The sequence below is a fragment of the Cryptomeria japonica genome, chromosome 4, assembly GCF_030272615.1.
Source record: "Cryptomeria japonica chromosome 4, Sugi_1.0, whole genome shotgun sequence".
Lineage (NCBI taxonomy): Eukaryota > Viridiplantae > Streptophyta > Pinopsida > Cupressales > Cupressaceae > Cryptomeria > Cryptomeria japonica.
The window spans coordinates 220,792,783-220,814,098 of NC_081408.1; the positions used below are offsets into that span (position 1 = coordinate 220,792,783).

General features: G+C 34.9%; 1 pseudogene; it reads right to left on the reverse strand.

Annotated features, from left to right (window-relative positions):
* Window positions 1–12,323: 12,323 nt before the first annotated feature.
* On the reverse strand, window positions 12,324–18,484 carry LOC131069757 (kinesin-like protein KIN-UB; annotated as a pseudogene).
* Between the last annotated feature and the right edge of the window lie 2,832 nt (window positions 18,485–21,316).

The window sequence follows — 21,316 nt, forward strand, 5'->3', positions numbered from 1 at the left end:
AGGAGACTTGCTAAAGATGCCCTGAGTGAAAATAATGCAATCATGATTGAAAAAGATGAAGAAATCTGAATTCTCACTCAGGAGAATGAATACATACATAAGCATCTGCATTACAACACAGAGGAAAAGGAGAGGATGATCAAAGAGATTGAACAACTCAAGAGTGAGTTGAAAGTTGAAAATAAGAGAAATGAGAAGCTAAGGAAATTCAATGAAAGCTTTGTATAGTTGATGAATTGGTCCATGGGATCAAAGAATTTGGAGGATTGGCTGGTGTTGGGAAAACATATTCCCTTAATAATGAAGAAGACAAAAGGAAAATTGAAGAAGCCCTGATCTAGAACTTGCACAAGTTTTGTAGGACTCCCAGCGAATTATATGATTAATCCCATCAAATTTGCAAGATCAAATTGAAGGGAGATGGAAAACAACTCCGGTTGTTGAGAAAGAACACAAAATAAAAGCACTCATGGAAGTGCAACATGATTTAGATCTTGAACAAGCTTCACTAGTGGCTGAAGCATGCATTCAACATTTCAAGATAAGAAATAAAACTGGGAGAGTGGCAGTAGGTGAAGTTGAAGCAATGTCTGAAGAAGGTGTTGCCTTGTGGAAGAAAATCATGAATCAACAAAAAGAAGCTGAAGAAGCAATAGAAAAGGAAACAAAACAGGACCAAGGTGCAACTGTTCTTGACAAAGAAAAAGGTAAAGAAAAAGACTCTACTGAAGGTTTTGATGTCTTCTCAGTTAATTAGAATATAGGAAATATTGTGTCAGACATTCCCAATCTGATAAAGGATGTCGAGCAACCGGTTCACACTTCACCGGTGAAGGAAGTTGATCAAACTAAGCTTCCCGGTCAAGATGAAGTAATAGTTGAAGACATTCCTTATGAGGATACACCCTACAAAACTTCATTGACACCAAATCCTATTCTGTCAGTAGAAGGAAGTAGAGGATAAGAGAGGAATGATGGATACTCCTCCGGCAAAGAGGAAGTTAGACTTAGAAGATGAAAGTGGAAAGAAGAAGGTAAAAATCATCACAACAACTAGTTCAAAAGTTAAGATTGCAGAAAAGGAAGATGAAATAGAGGAGGAAGAAGAAGGAGAATTGGTCATTGATATAAATAAAATGACTCCCAAGCAGCTGATGAAGGTTTTAGAAAAACTAAAAATTCAAGCTGAAAAGGCTAAGTTAAGAGCAAAGAAAAAGAAGGCAAGAATTCTCAATTCTGCTAAAACGCAAAGACAATTCTCTCTAACCTAATTCCTAACATTGTTGTTGATAATACTTCCCCCATCATTGATCAGTTAAGTACTCTTGTTACAACAATCGGTTCAAAGGCAACCAATCTAGAGAAGGTTGCAGTAAGGCAATATGAATCAAAGAGGAGAAAATTTAATGGAACAAATTTCAGTTGGAAAAGTTGCCCTCTCCACCCTAACAGAAGAAGTCAGAAATATACTTCAGGAAGTTGGTCAATTACTGGTCAAATCTTCAAGTTTTACCGATTTCATTAGAGATCTAGAAGACAAAATAAATCAGACTCAAAAAGAAATTCAAGATCTGATAAGTTCTTTTGATCCTCTTACCAGTTCAACATCAACTTTTACTGGCAAGGTCAAACAACTCAATCATGAAATCAAAAGGTTGAAAGAAGAAGAGGACAAACGAGGTCTTAGTTTGTTAGAGCTACAGTGCTATCTGGCACCAATTATTGACTTCATGCAAATGAACATTAAAGAAGCAGACCGCCTCATAAGTGAACCTGAATGCAAGTCAGTTGATGATATGGAGGTTTTTATTGCAGTTATGCATGGACACTTCACCACCATGAAATAGGTAAAATCTTCATGGGAATCCCCATTGAAAGTAGCTCAAGAAAATTTCAAGGATCTTTTTTCTTTACTTTGACAAATTATTTTGTATAGTCTTTGCCATTGATGGAAAAAGGGGGAATTTTTGGAGACTCATACATTTTGGAGACTTGTACATTGTCAGAAACAAGGGCCAGAACCAACACAATTTTGTAGTATTTGCCACCAATGCCAAAGGGGGAGTTTGTTGTCATTTGGGTGCATTTTGTATGATCGGTGAATGATATGGTTGTCATTTTTGGCAACATCATCTTCCAAGTCTTCACAATCTATCAGTAGTAAGTAGACCAATATACAGAGATTAACCGGCTAAGCGATATGTAGATAGGCTAAGCAATGAGTAGACCGGCACACAAGAGGTAAACCGGCAAGCAGTGAGTAGACCGGCATAGAAGAGGTCAACCGGATAAGCAGTGAACATATCGGTATATAGAAGGCAATCGACTAGGTAGATTTTGATCGGTACACCGGTAGAGTCTGTAATCAAAAGACTTGGTAATGTTCAGTTAACATTCAATTATACCGACAATCTTCTCCAGTCAACCAGTGGACTTATCGGTATGAATGATTGTCTTGACATTCCTGCAATGATTTCTGGAGAGTGATTTATGGTGTGGTGACAAAATTTTAAATCCGATGTTTTGGAGGGAAAGTTAGCGACAGATTAAAAGAATAATAAGTTCACATAACTTTTTTTTGAAGTTGTTGTTCATGTGAAAAGTGAAAAATGGGGAAGTGAATACAGGGGGAGTAGAACAGAGTGTAGAGTTGTGTGACAATAGACCGACGGAGTGTAGAGCCGAGGATCAGTAAACTGATAGAGTGCAGAGCCGAAAGCATATTCAGGAAATCGGTGTTGTGTAGAGAAAACACAACTGAAGTAGATATAGTATGATTTTTAGTGTGATCGAATTAAGCTACCAGTAGCCACTCCAACAGATCATCTTTATGTTGCTTTCTAACCATTGCAACTAAAATCCCTTAACTAGTGGACTTTAATAGGTCCCATTGCAAAAATCCCTTAATCGTGTGGCATCTTAATTGATGTTCTTAAGTCCTTTAATCAGGCTACCTTTAACAGAGTAAAGGCACTAACAAGACTTAAACAAAATCCCTTAACCGGGTGGCAGCTAATAATGTCTTTGTAATCTCCTAACAGGGATGGCTCCTTACAAGGCATACTCCAGAAGAGTATAAATTTGGTGAGTTCCTACTCACATCGTGGTTTTCTCCCTTTTGGGTTTCCACGAGATAAATCTTGATGTCTATGTGTATCTTTTCATGCATGCATATTCTTCTGCAATAATTATTTATATTGATGAATGTTAAGTTATTGCAAACTTAAAGTAAAATTTTTAATTGGAGTAAAACTAGTATAGTGGTGATTCACCCCTCCCCTCTCAGCACCGGTTGGGACTAACAGCTCTCTCCCCCTTGACATCCTTGCCTCCTATCTCTCTAACCCCCTCTTGCCCCTCCTCCTTTGGTTGGCTTGATAATACCCCCTACCATGCATCAAGTCAAAAACTATCTATAATACCCTAATAGACTCTTCCTTTGTTGTTGAACATCTTAATGCTATGTTGAACTTGCAATGGAGTAAGGTGCAGTGGGGCAATGCTCTCAATAGGAGGTGGATTGGGCCCTCTAAACCCAAAAAGTTCTTTGCTTGGAGGTTGTTGTTAAATAGGCTCCCCCTAAAAGATTCTAATGGAAATGTGATCCTTTGCCAAACCTGCCGCCTTCCGGAATTTGTCCAGCATGTTTTCTTTGACTATTGGTTTACCAAAGAAGTTTGGAATCTGTTTGGCTTTAATTTTGAGAGGGTTGATGTAGCACGTATTGATGTTGTCCTAGGCTTCATTAAGGGCTGCAAGAAATTTGCTAACTCCTTTTGGTCTTGTTTTTCTTTGGAAATTTTATGGTTGAATTGGAATTTTCAAAATAATGAATTTTTTAATGGTAGGAGTAGAAATCTTACTGAGTCTCTAAGGAGACTCCTCTTGCATCTTGTCTCTTTGCAGATTTTGGTAGTTATAAAACTAGATGGAGGAAAATTTGATAAATGGCTAGATGATGGCACCATTCCTATTCACATCAGAGAGATATCTCATGGGTTCACATAGGAGCGAGGTGATCACCAGAAGACCCCATTTGATTAAGCCCTGATGAAGTTTATGCACCATCTTGAGGCACACCAGGCTAGAGAGGATTTGATCAACAGAGAGGAGGAGAAGATTTGGGGGAGGGTTACACACCCTCACAAGGAGCAAATCCTGGATGGTTTGGTGGAAATATGGATGGAGGGAGATCGAGACTGGACTGCTTGGATTCCACCTGTAGGAGTCAACTGTCATCCTAAGGGTAACATTATTTTCAGCTAACTAGTAGATGCTCATTTTTTTATTTTTTTGCCATAGTCTTCTAGTTAGAAGTGATGTAATACTTTGCCTCTATTGATTATCTTGTTCATGGTTGGTTGTATTTGAGGTATTATCTGACTCTGGACATGCCTGACCTCCTTGGCCTTTGATATGTAATTATTTGTTTGGACTACTTTATATTTAATAGAAAAAGTGATATTAGAGAGAGTTAATTTGTTTTGGGAGGCCTTTTTGAGTATTTTGGAAGTTTACATTGTCAAAAAACTATGCATAATAGAAGGAAATATTACCTTTATAAAGAGATAATGAATATAATGATAAGTGAAAAGTTGAGAAATATCTCAATAAAAGATGAATTAACTATTGAAGTAATATTCTATAAAATGGAGGGTGACATTGAAGACTATCTTAATCTGTGGATTCCATGAATAAATTGATGGATACGTTTGGTGAGGTTGGAGACAGGCGACAACATGTAATGATTACAATGAAGAAGGGAGTCTTGAAAAAGTGTAAATATCTTTCTAGGAAAGCCTTTATTATAAGTAGGTCCTGGGATTGAGATTCTACCATTTAAGGATAAGTTTATGTGGTCAAAATTGATCATTGTTTATCAACACACAACACACTAGCAAGATATGTTCTTGTTACCAATGCACAACATACAAGCAATTTCTTATAATCAATCTCAGAATTTCACATTTTGTTATCATTCTCATACTTGGAGATTCCCCAACAAATTCCCCTTTTATAGGAATAAAAAAATTGGCAACCACATTTCTATCATAACTTGTAAATATCAATGATTTGAGATGTGGATGCCTCTATAATTATGCGTAGTAAAATAATTATTACTTCTTGAAATATTGACTTTTCAAATTAGCATGCAATAGACAAGAGTACAAGGGGAGATGGGGTGGAGTAATTTTATAGCATATCACAAGATAAAAATGGTTTCGTCACTTTGAAAACATCAAATGCCCATCTATCATGTCACATCAAATTTAATTTAAGCATATTAACCATAGCTATTATGGTGGTTGGGTTATACCCCAAACATCCACCAAAGAAACTTTTTTACCAATATTTTCATCCTGAATTTCCACTACCTAGTTTGGATCGAATGATATTATTTTAAACCCCTACATTAGGCTTGCATTGAACCAGTAATGTTATATATTATAAAAAATGGATAAAAATTAGGATTTTTACTCACAAGTTAGAAACAATGGATAAGTATAAGCTAGTGCATCCACTTTTAGTGGAAATGTTGTTTTTAAGATTTAAATTAGATACTCATTCATATTATGGTACACTAATGTGATTAATTATTAGGGAATAATATTCAATGAATATCATGGTTTTTTAATCAGGTAAATTATTTTGTGTCTACATTTACACTTGGTCAACTATTCCACTACTTTTTGTGAATCAATCTAATTGATAAGAAGATTCCCTAGCGCTCATAAAGTGTTCAATTCTCTTGGTGGATCTGTGATGAGACAACCAATAGAAAAGGAGTTCTCTACACATCATAAGGTATGTGACCTTGGTGGGTCTAATGAGAAGTCAATCATCAAGTATGGCACACAAAAATAATGAAACTTGTCCTAAAGTATACTATTAGAAGAACACTATGATATGAAATGATCATGGCAACCTTGAGCATGAATTATATGGGTGAAAGGAAAAATCAAAATAAACATAAAAAATTAAATCAAATAAAAAGGCAAACAATAATCAACTAACATACAATATATTTACATTCAATTGTAAGTGTCTCCAAGATCTAGATAAAATAATTTTAGTAGATGGCTTGTTATCCATGACTTAAGTTATGTTTTCTAACATGGTAATTTGTTGATTAGTTGGCCCTTTTGGGGGTTATAAATATATTCAAAGCATATTTGAAATTATTCTTTCAATATATTTTGTGGGTTTATTTTAATTGATTGTGAATTTTTTAATGACTACTGATACCCAGAAAAATTTGTTACTAATAGGATACATATTGATTATAGAGCCCAATTTATGGTTACTAATTTTCAAACAGGAACTTTAAGACTACCATAAGATAAAAATATTTGTAATATATTAATATTTATTTATAAATTACATACTTGTAGATTCAACATGGGATGAACATTTTAACCTTCAAATATAATTACATATAATTTACATTAATTCCATTCATAATAGAAAAATATAGTTAATCAATATTTTATTTAATCTTACTCAAAATTACCTATCCATCAACACCTAGTATCATATCCAACAACTCATTTATGAATATCCTATCATCCAATATGGATGTATCTTTCTCTTTGTCCCATGCATCCTAAGAATACTTGCACCCATAATCATAGATAAAACCATAATTATGGTAAAGATGTCATGATTGTTGAGACCTAGAAGCAACAACTTTTCCACCCTATGTAGAAGGTCTATTGTGTTGTAACAAGGTTTATGGGAGGAACCATTAAATAAGAAAGTGAACAAAAATGGTGTACAAAAGAGTATCCAAATGAATAATTTCTACATAATATGTTCACACTATATTCAAATTGCATAACACAATCACGTTATCGCTTGATAAATACCAATAAAGAACACTTGATCATATTTTTTGCCTCATATTATGTGAGCACATTATTTTCCTTATAAATGTGAGCGAGTTTTATGAGCCTCATTACACGATCACATTTTGTGGCTCATAAAACATGAGTGTGCTTTACGGCTTATAAAATGCACCCACATTTTACAACATATATCTTGATACTATCATTTTTTGTTCCTTCGTTTTTATATCACTTTATTTAAAATTATTATCATATTGATTAAATATATTAGGAGAATTATCATATTATCGTATGCATCAACATCATCATGAAAGAGAACATATCTAAGGTACTCATATCTTAAAAAAAAACAAGATAATATAGATGGTATATAAGTCCTTGATTCTTATAAGAGCTTCTAACTATTTTAACAATTTAATGTGCAAGTGCATAAAGAAAAATGTGAGGAAAATGCTAGGGAAAAAAATTAATTGGAAAAGGGGATATGAATTGGCCAAAGGGTGTCCCCTTTTTAGTAGAGTTGGACATTATATCTTATCTATAGAATCTAGAGAGAACTACAAAAGCCCAATTTATTAATGGGGAATAAAATAAAATAAAGTGTGTTTCCCAAATATTTTGGTATATTTGTACATACAATTTAATGCATGAAAATTAATAGAGGCTACGGTTTTACTAGATTAACAAATTTATAGAGGTCATGGTTTTATTAGATTAACAAATTAATAGAGGCTATTGTTATCTAGCATTTGGGTAGGTGCAAGAAGTTGGGTCCACCTTTTGGCCAAAAAAAAGAATTCTTTTTTGAAAATCAAAGTTTGTCATAGTTAGAGTAAAATTTTGAAGCACTTACACATGGCATCTTTTAAAAGTAAAATAATATGAGTGTAGTATTTTGAGACTAGTTTTTTAATATCAGATTCATTCTAACACTTAGATGATACAAGATAATTTTATATAGGATGTACAAAAAACACCTTTTTAAAGTATTCAAGGAGATAGGTATTTTATGTCATGTCTAAACTTATTTATAGCAAAGATAACTGCTAACATCTCTTTCTCTGTGATAGTGTAGTTGAGTTGTATTGCTTGCTGGTTTTTACTGATATGGTATATTGCATACTCAACAATGCCATCTTTCTATCCAAGTATTGCTCCAACAACATGGTCTAGAGCATTTGTGTATATGAAACAAGAGGTTTCAATTTGGTCTCTAAGAACAAGGGACTCTGTTAGAACATCCTTCAACTTTTGAAAAGCTCCATAACAAGCATCAGCCCACTAAAACTCCACATCTTTAGTAAGAAGAACAAATATTGGTCATGCAATTTTTCAGAATTCTTTAATGAATCTCCTATAATATCTAGCGTGGCTTAGAAAGCTCCTAACATCCTTTTGCTTAGAAGGAATAGACAAATTTTTTTATTACTTCAATTTTCATAGGATCTACTTGTATACCTCTTGGAAAAACATGGTGGTCAAGGACTATTCCTTCTTGCATCATCATGTAGTATTTTTCATTGCTTAAAGCACTTTTATCATATAAGTCAAGACCTATTCATAAATATCACCAAAAGTGGTGAAGTCGTCTATATACACCTCCATGCAATCATGTGTAAGATCTGAAAAATTATTGAAAACTGCTCTTTTGAAGGTAGTAGTGGCATTAAAAAGGCCAAAAGATAGGACAACATATGCATAAGAACCCCATAGACAAGTAAATGTAGTCTTGTCCAATTCGGTTGGTGCTATCCTTAATTGATTATAACCACTGAAACCATCCAAAAATGAGAAATACTTCTTACTTGCTAAAGAATCTATAACTTAGTCGATGAATGGAAGGGGAAAATGTTCCTTTCTTGTTGTTGAGTTAAGTTCTCTCTAGTCCACAGACTTTCCATTTTTTACCTTTCTTTAGAACAATAAAAAGAAGTTGAACCCATTGATTGTTAGAGATAGGATATATAAAACTTACATTTAGCAACTTCTATGAGTCTAGTGTTATGACTAGGTCTTCCACAACCCCTATTGGCTTAACTATTGAACTATCAACAAGTTGAAGGACTATGGGTGTAGGTCGCAAGTCTGGTAACTGCAAATTTTGCATGGTTTCTCTAATCATCACATTAATGACCACTCCTAGGTTTTATCAATATATTTGCAATAAGCATCCCATTAATTGTGACACTAACCATAGGCCTTCTAGGATCAGTGTATTTGAGAACAATGACTTTAGCCAGCATAGCATTCGCCAATTATCCCACCACATGACAGTTGTTGGATCTTTTCTTTTCCTACCTGGCTTTTTGAGACACAGTTACTCAATGGTTTTATTATTTATTATAGATAGTGACATCAATTGCCTATAACAATGGTATTTTCACACTAAAACTCTTAAGTTGGTCCAAAAATCAAAGACTAGTTCAAACTCAAGTTTTTGCACATTAAGTCTCTCCAAAAATGGTGGACTTTTCTTGGCTCTAGTTTAGAAAAAGATTTTTTGCTACTTAATGGAGGATGTACATCATTTAAGGAGTCATCTAATGGCACTTCTGTTATTATTGGTTGTGTTGGGGCAGAAAAGGTATTCCCAGAGCGAAGGTGCACATTATTAATGTTTAGTACATAAGCGAGAAATTGTTGAGCATCATTAGCATAAGCCTGTTGCACTAGATGGTTATTAGAGTTAGGTGCAAGTTGTGTCAGTAGTTGAGTGGGCTTTGAAGGTTGTGAAGCAAGGTTCGCGAGATTAGGCATTATGGAAGGTGGTGTGGGTGGAGCTTGCAATTGTTGTGGGTATCCAGCATTAGGATTTTTCCATGGTTGGTTACCTCTAAAAGGTTGTTGTTGCCAATTTGGCTAAGGCATTTGCAAATTAGGGTATTGATTCTGAACTTGAAAAGGTTGCCACCCCCAAGAGGATTGTTCCATTGTACTAGCCTAGGGTTCATCCAACTAGGAGGGGCTGATTTTGCCATTGATTGAGATTATTGTAAAAGGTATTGTAGGACAAAGAGTCCTAAGGCATACCTTGTTTCTAGTTCCATAGTCCTTGTTTCTAGTTTCATAGTTTTTGTTGCACGAGATTGAAAACCTAGCCATCTTCATCTTCCAAAGTCTTGAAATCTAGTTTGTCCTCTATGTGTGCAATCCATTTACACTCACAATCCATGTTCTTGTAATGACAATGTGGGCAATATTCAGCCAAAATAGTATCTACTTCCTCCTACTTTCTGCTTGCTTGCAATGCATCCATTTGAGTAGTCATATGGTTGTTAACATCCTACTTCATGTTTGAGAGCGAGTTGTTGATTTCCATCCTTGAAACAATTGATTTTGACATTAATTTATGGCAAGCCAATAGAGATCATCCCAAGTAGCTTGGGTGATATCTCCTACTGCCATGAGGTTCAATCCTCTCCTAACTAGCTATGCTTGGACTTATGAAGGCAAAACAAAAAGCATTCAACATAATGCTCTAGTGGTTCATCTTACTTGAACGGCTTGACTATCAATACTCTTAAGTCCTCTCTACAATAATCTTTGTACTTCTTCAAGAATTTATTCTTCATTGAGTATCAATCAACCACTGCATCTCTTCCTTAGTTCATAAGCCATCTCAAAGAAGAATCCTTGATAGTGGCAAGGAACAATTTCAGCCTATGGGCATCAATAGTGTAGTCATAACTATGGCATAGGGCATCAAACTCAAAGAGAAAGGTGTTAGAATCCTCAATAATGAGCCCGTGGAAATTTGGAAGAGTTGAGGGTGGTATGTTCTTGAGAACAACATTCCTTTACTAGCGGACTACGGGAAAATAAAATGTTGGTGCTTCATTATCTTGCTCATCTCAATGGTTTGCATCTCCCATTTTGGTTTGAGGTGGAGAGTTATGAGGGGTAGAATTATGGGACGAATTAGAAGTTGCTCGAGAGGTTGGAGAGGATGGAGGAGAATGGTAAAGTTGTAAGATTTCTACCACAGCTACTTGAACGGCTTGACTATCAATACTAGGAAGGAATCTTCTACGGAGTCCCTCGTTCTCTACATGCAAGAAATGTAACCCTTATTCTAGTGTACCTACAAATGGTTAGTAAAAATTGTGGGGTTTTTTTTCAGAATCCAAAATTCCTACAAACTGAAAACAATAATTTCAATTTCTAAGAGAGCATGAAAAACTACGAAACAACCCAAATAATTTCATAATTTGACACCATCCCCGGCAACAGCGCCAAAAATGTTGGGCCTTACAATTCCAAATGAGATTTGGGACTAGTCACAAGTCTTCGCAACTCAAGGATATTCATCCATAATGAGCAATCTTTCAAGGTTAAAAGGTTACATTTACTTGTCAAACCAACTTGAAATGGGTTGACACTATGTGTGCATTATGAACTTGGTCTGGGTTGCTATCCTATATTTATTGCAAAAAGTGTAGAAAAGGAGATTGTAGAAAAACAACTACTAAAAATAACTATAACTGATAAGGAAATTTCAAAGAATGAATAGGTACAATGAAAGCAAAACATTATATACTAAAACAATTTCAACCCAAAATAAATAAAGCAAAACATTCATTAACTGCTACTTGCACTATCTAATCTAATTCAACTAATAACTACTACAGGTTAACAGAGTGAATGATACAAATGCTAACTAATTTGAAAGATATAATCTAAATTGAATGCATAAACAAAACTGATTAACTGAACTAAACTAAACTAGGAGTAGCTTTACCTCAAGTGGGTCCCCTTGTTAAGTACTCGTTATGAGATTACAGAGTCACACAACTGATTCACTATTGCATTTGTATTTCATTCACTTTGGCTTACATGTCTTGCATGCAAAATAGATATGCTACAATAATCGCAGTGTTGTTAACCTTTCCAAGTTAATCTAGGACTCATTTATACACTCAAACCTATGACTTATTCTTCTAACTACTACTCGATCCCCATATCTAGGGAGAGATTTGTTGAATAAATAAAGGAAACATAAATTGAAGAAGAGTCCTATAAAGATTGAAATTTGTAACAACTTCAAGACATAAATGCCTACTCGAATCATTACATCAGAAGGGCCAAACAGCCAACAAAGAAAAAATTACAGAACTCTATCAGTATCCACTAAATGGTCCAACAAATGGAACACATCCGGAGATAATTAAAAGTGCTCATATGAAGACTTAATAATATGATAAGTCAAACTATGACTGAAGTTTGCAATATTTATACCATAAAACTTAACTAAAATCTGTGATGCAACTTATAAAAATTGAACGAAACAATAACCTATCAACTATATCTATGATTGCACCCATAATTGATTTTAATCTACTTTTGTTTACTTATTATAAAAACAGTTTAAAAAAGAGAGAAATATTATGCTTACTATCAAGATTTGAGTTGACATTTTCTGGGGTAGATTGTCAACCTCCTATCCCCATGAGAGGAGCCCACCCTCACCCTTATATTGATTATATCTAAAATTGATAAGAGTACAATTAGCTAGGACATACAAGATACGCATGCACACAATAAGCAATGGGAAAAATAAACACAATGAACAGAACCCGGATTTATACAAACCTTGAATACTTCCAAAGGATAAGAACGGCTAATATAATGTACTAAGAAACATAGTATGTATGTGTAAGGCATTACGGGGAGCACTCAAGCCATAGGTGAAAGTACTGATAGCACAATGTGATTATAAATGTCTTCCTAGGTTTCTAAATCTGGCAAACAGAGTAGATTGAAGTTGTAAACATAGCAATATGCATAATCTAACATGCTCAAATTGCTTTGAAATTCTGAAATTACAATTATTTTTTTGTTTTTGAGTTACAGGACAATATATTGCTGAGAACGAGCTTTCAAAGCTACAATATTTTCCAAATCTAAAAACAACTGTCTACCCTATATTGACTCCCTGCAATCTAGTGTGACTTGGTCAACCTTACCAACTTCCTTTCTTCATTGAGTTCCTTGAAAAGTTCCAATTGGTGTTGAAAAAGAAGCCTCGCTTAACTTCCTAGCTTGCTCATCCTTCTTTGTCAACTCCTATAGTGTTGCACGATGGCTCCAACTGTTTTCTTAGTCATCCCAATTGTCTCTTGACATTTTTGATGGTTGTCTCCATTATTTAAAGACCATAACCATCACTAAACAGCCTCTAATTGCCTTCCATAAAAGTAGGGCATTGCTTTTACTGGTTTTGAATCTGAAAAAGAAAAACCTCTTTATTTCGTTGGAGGAGTTTGACTAGGTCAAAAATACCTTATTCACCCATAGGCTAGAAGTTTAGTACATCATATCTATCTTTTATTACTGTCCCATTATTTGCAAGCACCTATCTACTGTAGGCAATGACTTCTCCATACCTGCGAACAACTATCTTATACATTTTCTTTGATTGTAAGTTTGATATGAGAATATCCATCTTACCTGATTGAGAGCTTCTGCCATTATCATCAATATGTGCCTTTAATAAAGCCATTCCTTTAAAGCAAGAGCTTCAAGATTTGCCTTTAATAGAAAATTATTGTTCAACCTTTAACTCACTGTCATCTGAACTGTCTTCATGCCTTACTTACCTGTAGATTCAATATGTTTGGAATCTCTATCCAATGGTATTCATGGCCTCTTCTTTAATGGAGCTCTTTGTCATACTTAATAGATCACTATCATATCTTTTTCTATTCTGATGATTGCTTTCTCGCTGTCACTATAGACCTACTTATCATTGTGATTAAGTTTTCTCAAGTCCTTGAACTCGCCTAATTATTGACTATCCACTATGAATTTAGCAAAACAGGCTAAAAAGGAGGGCACATTCTTGTCACACTTTCTCGATACAATTTTCAATTTATTATCGTTTTATTCTACACATTCCTTCAAAGATAATAATTGCTTCTTCAGCTCTTCACAATCTTTCAGTGCCAAATTCAAAGAGAACTTTTTAGTTTTTCAAATTGTTTTATTTCCTCCAGATGTGATGATTCTAAACCTAAAGCATCATTCTTCTCTTTGATCAATTTCTCCAACAAAACGATTCGTTACTTAAGTTGTTCCTTTTCTCCAAAAGCCAGCTCTAAAGCCATTTCTTTCTCATGCATCATATTTTCAAGTAAAAGCTTATACTTCATGTTCTCATCATGTTCCTTCAGTATCAAATTTAAAGCAACTTTCTTCTCATTAACTGTCCCTTTAAAGATAGTATTTAGTATATCAACTTCATACAGGTGCATTATGTCTATTACTTCCCTTTCTGACTTCAAGTCTGCAATATATTTCAATAAGTGAGATTCTCTAACAAAGAAATCTTTTTCTTTTCTCAAGGCATCTGATAGTTTATCAGACAGTGCTTTCAATTCATTTTCCTTTTTCCTAACCTTCTCAAGTGAATGTCTCGTCTTGACCTTCATTTCATCCTTGAGCTTGCAAACTAAATCATAGTTCTGATCCTGAACCTCAACCACACAAGAAGATAGCTTCTCATTCCCCTCGACAATATTTTCCAATTTTCTTGTAATCTCGGCAATCCTTTTCTTCAAAGAATTTAACTCCTCATGTTTTTTCAGATAAGTGCCATCTTTCCCTTTCATCAAGTCCCTCTTAAGCCTGTTGATCTCTTCTATTTTTTATTCCAATATGCATTGTGTTTTCCTTGTTCAGTCGGCCAGTACTCGTTTGAAATGTTCTGTGAGTTGCTCTATAGACAAGATTTTTAATGGAGAGTCTGGAGTGTCTGCAAACTCAAGTGAAGTATGAACAAATAGATCTAGTTCCTTTGCCAGTTGAGCTTCTACAACCTTTTACGTCATAGCACTCTCACAAGTCACAACCATCATCTAATTTTGACATATCAGTAGAAAGCTGACCTGTAGAAAACCTTCTCAGAGTCTAATCCTTCCTGTGACCATCATTTTCTTCTCCATTTTGAACTTCCTATTTATGTTGGGAGAAAATTTGAAATCTATTTGAAATATTCCCATAATAAATGAAGGTAGATTTTCCTGTATCCTCAAATTTTAACTGCTGTAGCTCTTGACAAAGTGCTTTCGCCTCATTAATCAATGCCTTTCCAGATGGCTATCATACTACCCTTTAAGCAAAAACTATGTTTATTAATGCACACTGTCTATGTTTGAAGTGACTACCCTCTGTTTTCTTGCTCGTGATTTCACTTATTTTGTCATTATTTCTTCAAAAATAAAGCTTCTGCTTTCTCGCTCTATAGAGTGAGAAGTTTCATCTAAAGATTTCCTTGATGGTAAATTTGTTCTACTCCTCAGCTTCTTCCTTAGTGTTGACTCGATGGTCAGCACCTCCTCGGGGATTCATGACATGGCTTAACCGCCTCCCATGGGTCAGGTTAAATCTGGTGTTTGTATCGGGGATTGACAGTTTGAGTTTTTGGCGAAACAGCAAACGATTCCAACAATTGGTATCAGAGCCTTGGGTCACGGGTTCGAGTCTCCCTTCAGTGGGTGCTGAAGGCTCAGTTGGTGCTGACAGGGAGATTGTTGACTCTGTGGTCAGCACCTCCTTGGGGACTCATAACATGGCTTAACCGCCTCCCATGGGACGGGTTAAATCTGGTGTTTGTATCAGGCATTGACAGTTCGAGCTTTTGGCACAATGGCAAACGATTCCAGCACTTAGTTCCACAATTTATGTTTGATCTCTAGCATGAACTTTCTCATTTTGTTCATAAAGACTTTGTTTGCCTTCAACTAATTCTCTTCAATGTTTCATTTTCACTACACTGAGCTTCTAATTTATCTCTAATCTCCAATATTTCTAGATGGTGCAGTTGTGAGATGGTACCAGGCTCATGCTCATGCATTTGTTTCTCAACTTCTACTTCCTCCTCGAAACTGGTCGCAAGGTTTTTTTCTGCCTCTAGTAGATACCTCTAGGATATAAAGAGCTAATTTAGCTTCATTCTGTGCAATGAGGATATCCACCTGACTTTCACGCTTGTGGCAAAGACTTTTGTAATCAAACTCTTCCTTCAGCTTCACCATATTTTCCACTTTCATGGCTCTCTGGCCAAATATAATTGTGCTTCTTGTTTCCCCTCTGTTCCGTGGTGGTTCTAGCAATTCCACCAAATGAGTCACAAAGCAATCTGGTCAGCTTTAAATCCCTTGCAAGGAAATGAGAATTATTTCTAGCTAGTATTGATACATTATCCAGGTGCTGTGCGGGAAAAGTTAATGGATTCTAATTTGTGACCATCACTTCCAGATTTATCTATCCTCTCTGACCCTGCAAGATCAACTATAAGCAACTTGCTTTTTTGGATGGCAGGCATAGGAAGCTCTTGTGATAGCTGTCAACAACTGTCATTCTTCTTAAGTAAAGGAATATCATTTTCCTTCTCTGTTATGAATTTCTCTATAAATACCAGAAGAATTGCATGGCTTCATGAAGATTCAGTATTCAATATTGTGTTTGATGCGAAACAATTTGCTTCACCAGTTTGACTTTTTAGTCGTGTACTTGTACCACTCTGGCTCCCGACAAAGATACATCCCCATATTTTGAATTCTTGACAATTGGTATATTGTCTTTTTCAGGTGCAAGTAGATTTTGCACTGTCTCCAAATACAACTATAAATATGAAAGAGTGCCAATATCCAGAGCTGGGTTCATATTAGCCAAAATGTCCTTTAAAGCCCGAACTATTACCCCTCGATCTGTAAGATCTTCTTCACCCAATTGACCAAGAGTAAATGTATTTCATGTCCCTGTACCATTCAAGACTTTCCCAACCACAAGTTTGGCAACCACTTCATAGACACGCTTTAGTGAAGTTGTTTCTGTGAAGACCTCATCAAACTGAAATGCCTCAGAATTCCAAATATTCTTCCTCAACTTTAGCCTCCTAGGCTCATGTTGCAGTTCAACACAAATCAGAAAAAATAGCATCTATAGCAACCTCTTATTCATTCTGAGGCCCTAACCTTACTGCTAACCTTACTCTTCCAGTCATGTGTAGAACCTACTTGACCTATACAACTACGAGTGCTAAAAAATTAATAGGCTTTTCTTGCTTTCCAGTTTTAAAGGTTTGAGTAGTATAATTCATAGGGAGACATGATATACATCTTTCTTTCTTTTAATAAAAAAATGCTATTCTTTTCAATAGTCATACGTAAAAGCTCCAATTCATATCCTCTCAACAACTCCAAGGATTGTCTTTAATGCTTGATTCTTAAGATTTTCACCACACATCTAAGTAGTATTATGTAAATGTCCCCGTTTTTGAGATTGGCCTAAATTTAGTCCTACAATCACAAATTCCATTAAAATAATCTGAATTTCAAGATAATTAGAGATATAACTTTATCAATTAATGTGTTTTAACAAGATAAATCTTGATTTAGGTCCTGCAATCATATCAGACAATATAATTAATATATATAAATAAAATTCATAAATCAAATTATTCCCATTAGGGTTATGTGATTACAAATAGATATAATCATCATAAATCATTAACTAAGCCATGTTGCATCTACACTCATTTTTTGTATTGAATCACAATTGGTTTGAATGAGGGAGCCTGATAGGTTGGCCTGAAGCAAGCCTCACACTAAGCTCAAGTGCGAACACTCACTCTTTTAGCCCCAAGTGACAGGCACATTGGACATCCAGCACGGGGTGGTCGACCTAATGAGGTGCTTGTATCTGCCCTCCCTATTCATGTCTCCTTATTCATCCTCTTATGACTGTGATTTCTCCAACAATCAACCATCATAAAGGTTGGAAAGGAAATTGCAAGAGTGCCAGAAATCCTCCTATCTAAGCCTCTCACCCTCTTGGCCCTAAGTGGCAGGCATATTGGACATCCTTCATGAGGTGGTCTACTTAGATGGTGACCTCGTATCGTCTCCCCTTTCTTACACTTCCTCCTCTTTTCCACATGAATGCCTGCCCGGTAATAGCTAGATTAATGATTTAGAATATGCATTTAACATTATCATACAGCAATTATTGATATCTCTATTTCATACTACTATAATTGCAGAAAATAAGATTATTGCAGCTTATATACTTTCAGTCTGTTGTTGCAATTTAGACAGATCTGACTGTATGATGTTTCCCTCTTTGGATGCTGATCGTTGCTCTCTTAGATGAGTGTTATTGCTCAATGGTTCAATCTATATTTGCTGAAGATTATTTGCTCTCTCATGAGGATTGATGTTAATTGTATTGATTTCCTTGATTGATTTCCTTTTGCAGATCAGACCGTATTTCAGATCCTTTTCATGATCCCTTCTTCCTGTATGCAGATTATGTGTATTCTAATTTCTGATCTGATTCTCCTTCTATTTCTGCGTTAGTTCATCTGCTCTAAATTAAATTAATTCTCTTTGCTTACCTCCCTTTTCAACTCCTCATCTTCTATATATACCTCTTTCAAGGGAGGCAATCCTTCACCAAAGTCGGCCTTATTATATAAATTTATTTTTAACAATCCTTACCATGGTCCGCCTTAATTATGTAGTTATCACCCTTTCTTTTATATGGTTGCATAAAACCCTAGGTCGGTTCCTTAAGGGAATTAATCCAGATCGAAAGGTGAAGATAAGATAAACTACAACATGAAAATATGAGCATACCTGGCAAAAAAATGTGAAAGGTAAAATCTGCGACGTGGGTATGAATGTGGAGTAGACTTTTTCAAATTTCTCACAATGTGCCATAAACCTTTGTCTCTTTCCTTCAATATGGTGTTTTAGTTCTCTGCAACGTGTCGTCACTACTCCACCCCCCTCCTCAATGTGGATGAAGCTGGAACAGAGTAGTATTTCTCCCACGATCAAAACATGGAAGTTTCATAAAGGCAAGCAAATAGTAAAACCCTACTATTACTCATGCTACATTTTGTTCAAACCAAAAATTTGACCCAATGGCGTAGGAAATGAAAATATTTTTTTTAAGCACTTAAGGCTCATTTGACCTTTACTAAGGCCCCTTTTCAATATGACTTAACTTTCAGAATGCTTCACTTTAAAATGACCAAACATTCTCAATAAAACTTTATGTGGCTGATTTAGTCCAAGTGACTAAAATAGGTCAACATTAACTTTGTCCACTTACACATGGACTAAAATAGGTCAACATTAACTTTGTGTATTTACACATGAATCTATATAATGACATTAAAACAAATCATAGCCTTAGAATAGATATAGCAATATCAATAGAAAAAGCAAAGAATAAACAGAAATTTTATCTATTCAAAAGCTAAAAAAAATTCTACCTTTCAAACATGTGAAATTTGTATGAATTTCATAAGAATTTTGGGTCAATCTCTTAAAAGCATAATATGTCATAATAAATGTTCAAACTTGAAATGCCTTCAGAAATCAGGAATCCAATTCCAAGTAGCATAATCTTTGGGATAAAAATTAAAAAAGATGCTTGAGAGTCTCTAGGTGTCCAAAAGAAGGATAATATGATTGACAATACTTAGGTTAGTCTAATACCAAAAAAGATCCCTTGGTGAAGAATATACCAAGCAAAGTAGGCAAGTTATGGTTTAGTGACACTCAATGAAATGGTTAAAACTTAAAATCTATATTGAAAAGTGGCTCTTGAAGAAAACTAAATAACCACATATTATTTAATATTGGAACTATGCACAAGAAAAGAGAAAGCTAAGCATATCTCTTGCATATTCTATAATTGCAAATTTGTGTATTTGTATACCTTTTCCAATATTTAAATCAATTTATAGGCTTATTATCAAAATTTTGTGAATCATAAGGGTACGAAAAAAATTAATAATGCTATACTCCAATTTGGCCAATTAAAAATCTTATTTCTTCAGTTTAACCTAAGTCAAGATATAGAAGTCTCGGTGCTCTTAGAGAATAAGCTAGGACGAGTCTTAGTATCTCTATGAAAAAAATTAAAGAGATTAATGCAAGGAGTCTCATCAAGAGGTTGATCTAAAAAAGAAATAACAAAAGACTACAAAGTAGATCATGAATAAATGGATAAGTCCTTGTAAAAATTATTGTCATCCCACAAAAGCCATGTTGATGTCTTCCCTAGATTGACATATGCTTTTGATAACATAAGTTTAAGATATTTGGATAGGTTCCTTTATAATAAGGAGATTATAATAACCAAATCCTTTCCAAGCCTAACAACCATAGGACACCTTGCAAAGATGCAATATCTTATCAAGATCATCCAACCTTCATTTCTATTTAAGACTCCAATAAACCATTAGGACACAATGTTATACCCTGACAATATATTAAAATTAAATCAACTCCATTAAATTCATGAGAGAGACAATAAAACTCCTATAGCACTCTATGAAATCTTTTGCCTTGACTAGAGCCATGAAATATTATCTAGAAGGGTAATGGAATAGAAATAGGGAGCCAAAATGGTGTCAAAAGCTTCCACTTTTTTTCCTTGACATTGTAAAAATAATATTCGATAAGCAATCCAAAGTCCCCTCACTCAAAATTTTAATATGCAATAAGGGCATGTGTCCAAATATGAGGGACCAAAATAATGATTTTCTTTTTCTTATATTATGGATGCATTATGGCGTGCTTACGTTTCACTTTCTATTAAAGCTATAAAAAAATAGTAGGCCAAGCACATTTCAGCTTGAGCCCATTTCTCTTCAATGCCCAAATGTGAAAGAGGAATAAAAATGAATAAGAGACCAGGCTATTCGTTGTGAGCAAACTTTAGTATCTCTTTTCATGTGTGACTGTGTTCCACTTCCAACCTAGAAAGGAAGGAATATCTTAGTAAGGGTCAGTTGTTAATAAGTAGCTAACTTGCTCACTAAATGATTGGCATTAATAAGATCTCTTGGCAGGTCATAGAATCCACTTAGAGGGCAGATAAGGACTCTTATCTAAATGGTTGGGATAATATTGCACCCTACCCCCAGACTATAAACAATGCAGAAGGCCAAAGAATTGCCACATCTTACCAAAGGTAACGGTCCTCAATTGTTGTTAATTATCTAAACAACCTAATATTAGCCAAATATAGTTGTAAATGTTTATTGAGCATACTACTATCTATAAGGATTTTATTTGCAGCGAGAAGATCCGAAAATTATGGTTTCTTATGGATCAAAATGGGAAAATTATGATCGAGCCAGATCCTACAACTTTTATTAACTTTCTGCCCTATTGTGAAGAGATTAAGGCCTTAAATTAGTAGTACAGCTGGATTATGTAATTCTCTATCTTGCTGGCTACATGTTGGGCTATTAGGGAGTTAGTAACCCACTCCATGCTGCTGTTAATAGAGTGCACAGAATTTCTAATAGGCTATTAGGAATGTCCAAAAAAAATTAGGTAGTAACTAAGGGTATTATTATAGAGGCTTCTAGAATAGATGTATGCTTACTCATCACATTATAGTTCGTTTAAAGATATGTTGATATCTTCATGCAATGATCATTATCCATA